This window comes from Rhineura floridana, chromosome 13, assembly GCF_030035675.1.
Source record: "Rhineura floridana isolate rRhiFlo1 chromosome 13, rRhiFlo1.hap2, whole genome shotgun sequence".
NCBI lineage: Eukaryota > Metazoa > Chordata > Lepidosauria > Squamata > Rhineuridae > Rhineura > Rhineura floridana.
This window is the reverse complement of record NC_084492.1, coordinates 29,930,259-29,933,719: the sequence shown is the minus strand read 5'-3', so window position 1 is coordinate 29,933,719 and position 3,461 is coordinate 29,930,259. Positions and strand designations below refer to the sequence as shown.

Below are 3,461 nucleotides of genomic sequence, written 5' to 3'. Positions count from 1 at the left end.
CTTCCGAGCTTGGAGCTCTTGCACTCCGCCTCCTTGCAAATGCATCTCCCAAATGAACCGTCCCCTCTTCTTTTGTACAAACCTGACCTTCAGCACTTGGGCCAATCACTGTCTTTCAGCTGAACCTGAAGAGATCAGTGACCATGCATGTGTGAGCCAGAAGCTAAGCTTCTAGTCCCTTTAATTCTATAATTTTATTCTGTGTATTGTAACGTATTCTACATGACTGTTTTTATTGTTATATGCCTTCAAGTCGATTACAACTTACGGCGACCCTATGCATTTTTTATATATATATTCATAGGATTTTCATGGAAAGAGGCATTCAGAGGTGGTTTACCATTGCCTTCCTCTAAGCCTATGGCACCCGGTATTCCCAGGCAGTCTCCCATCCAAGTACTAACCAAGCCTGACCCTACTTAGCTTCCGAGATCAGACGAGATCGGGCATGTTCAGGGTAGTATGGCTGCAGATGGCTATAGGCCTGCATGATGAGAGAGAGAGATTTAGGATCATAAAGGCTAGGAGCTTAGATTCTGGGTTACATGCTCATTGTTTGATCTCTTATTGCTAGAGATGTAAAGGCTCGGGGGGGGGGGGAATTGTTTATTTGTTTCATTTTTTTTCTGGGCTCTTTTCCAGGCCTTCAAGTCTCTGCTTATCACCTTGTTACTTAAATTTATTTTTATCTCAAATCCTTTTCCTTTTTTTTTTTTCCTTTAAGAGAAGGATGGAGTTCTTCCTGTCTTAAAAACCAGGACAGTGTTTTGCCTTTCTCTAAAGAGTGCCAGAATTTCACCCACAGCTTAAAGCTGCTCGCTATTCCTGGGCTGACCTATGCACAACAATGGCCTGTGCTGTCTGGCTTTGTCAAAGCAGTAATTAACCAGCCTTCTCTCCCTGGAGCTGTGCATATTCGCCCTGGCACCATCAATAAAACCCAGAGCGCAAAGAAGAAAGCAAACAAAACAGTCATGGAGCCTTCGAAGGCCTTTAAACAGAGGGGGTAAATCAATCAGTGTTTGTCAAATGGGTAAAATAAAGGCGGAAAGCACTAGGGGAGCGAGGAGGGTTCTGTTACCTAAAGTGTTTTTTGCCCAAATGCTTTCAAAAGTTTTTTGTTTAAAGTAGCATGTACTAAAGGAACTATTCCCCCGCCCCCTCCTAAGTATGTGTGTGTGTGTGTGTTTTGGTTTTCATTGGTAACACTCTGGGTTGTCTTCAGCTGAGTCCTACTCAGAGTAGACCCACTGAAATTGATCAGCCCCAGTTAAGTCAGGTATGTTAACTTTAGTGGGTCTACTCTGTGTAGCTACACCTAGAGAATGCCAGCCCCGCTTATAGTTGACCCATGGAAGCTAATGGGCAGGACAAACAAGCATCATGGGAATTGTAGTCCAACATTTGGCAGGCACCATGTTAGCTACAACTGCTCTAAAGGTCCCTGCCGGGGGAGGGGGAGAAGCTAAACCAAAGAAAAGCTAAACTGCAGACTGTGTGTAATTAACAGTTATTCTCCTTCCTTGGAAACTGTGCAAGCGGAGGTTGGCTCCAACTTTGAGAGGACCCACAGCGTAAGCTCTGATTGCTGCCCCATCCTGTTGGAGGGTCCCCTCCCCGCTTTATTTCCACTGGGCATACAAAGAATTGGCATGAGGAAGAGGAGGAGAAGGCTGCCAGTGGTTGCGCTTGCATGAATTTCAGGTGGTCACCACTGTAATCTCCCACAGTGCCCTACAGTAAAGTCGTCTTGCTCAAGGGCACTGTGTGTAATACAGTGGGAGTTGCCCAGCGCTCAACAGGACACTGCTGTCAGCATTGGTGGGCACTTCAAGTTACCCACTTATGTGGGCCCTGGTAGGCCTGGTGGATTTCAGGTTTTGGAGGGCTCTTGCATAAGACTCTCTCTATGGGTCACCCCCTTTTTTTTTAGTGACTGTACCTCCTCAATGCTCTTCATAGTTGCTACCTGTTGCCAGGCAGAGCCAATGAGCAAGCAGGCAGTTGCATGCCCTCCTCCCTGCAGCTGTTGCCTGGAATGAGAGGCAGGTGAACAAGCAGCTTCCAAACCTGAAGAGCAGAGACTTGTCCAAGGGGCCCTTGTAAGTGCTGACTTTGCTGGGTTCTGGGCCCTTGGCAGATGTCCAACCATGCTAAGCTTTGGTGCCAGCCCTGCTGGAAGCAATTGTAGCTCAGAACTCTCCCTAGGGATTTCTAATGGAGAAGTCCCAGCACCTTGACCAAACAATAACTCTAGATTTAATCCTGAGAGTTAAAGAGGTATGAAACTAAGGCACGGGCCCATTCACACCTCTGCTCTCTACAACAATGGCTCTTCATTCCACCAACACTGTCTGGAGCGCTACCACAGTTTTTCGGTCCTTTTTACTTTAGATTAGAGCATAAAATGGCACCTGCACATTTCCTGGGTGAAATCAGGATGTAGGGGAAGTGATTTTCCGGGGTGTAATTAAATGCCTTAACCCTTCCTTCAGCCGCCTGGCCTCATTACTGATGCTGATTTATCTTGCTGAGTGGGCCAGTATATTTGAGTGTGTGTGTGTGTGTGTGTGTGTGACTGTACGTGTATAAGGTGAGATGCTGTTGGCTTCTGAAGTCATGATTTATTCAAGAGTCCCTCATTGAGTCAGCTAATGTAATTGTATGGTTATCTATTCTCTGGTGAAGCTCTCCCTGCCCCCATCCATTACTGGGGGATAAGATAGATCTCCTGGCCCTGAACTGGGAGTCCTCTGAATATCATTCTAAGCCTGAGAATCTAAGGGACAACATCTTACATACCAACAGCACATTAAATTGCCAAGTGCCAGTCCTGACATAGCCACAACAGCACCACTGATGCACAAGATGCACACAATACATTGATGGACAAGAAAGTACCACCAGGGCTGAGTAAGCTCCAAGGTTTGCAGTAGTAGAGAAAGGGTCATAGCTCAGTGGGTAGAGCATCCACTTTGCATGCAGTAGGTCCCAAGTTCAATCCCCGGCATATGGCTGGGACAAACCCTTGTCTGAATCTCTGGAGAGGTATGTTTTTTGCTCACTGAGAATTTTTGCACACCTCTTTCTGAGAGCCAAGTAGATACGATGTTAAAAGTCTCACATTTGTGGGAAGTGGGGGGTTGAGGAAAGAGATAAATAGCATGAAAGAGAGAAATGATTTTTGTCAGGACCACAGCATATAGGGAGGGGTGGCTTAATCTTTTTCTCCCTCTCTGCCCTCCTGACAAAACAGAGAGAGAGAGAGAGAGAGAGAGAGGTGCTGTTAGCTCTGGAAGGAAAGCTCCCATGGAGGCAATGGAAGTTTTTTTTGTTATTGCTGTTCTGAAGTGATAGGCATTGAGGAGGAGGATTTTTGTCAGGACCACAGCATATAGGGAGGGGTGGCTTAATCTTTTTCTCCCTCTCTGCCCTCCTGACAAAACAGAGAGAGAGAGAGA

General features: G+C 46.3%; 1 pseudogene; it reads right to left on the bottom strand.

The window, feature by feature from the left end:
• Positions 1-355: 355 nt before the first annotated feature.
• LOC133369492 (5S ribosomal RNA) lies at positions 356-474 on the bottom strand (annotated as a pseudogene).
• Between the last annotated feature and the right edge of the window lie 2,987 nt (positions 475-3,461).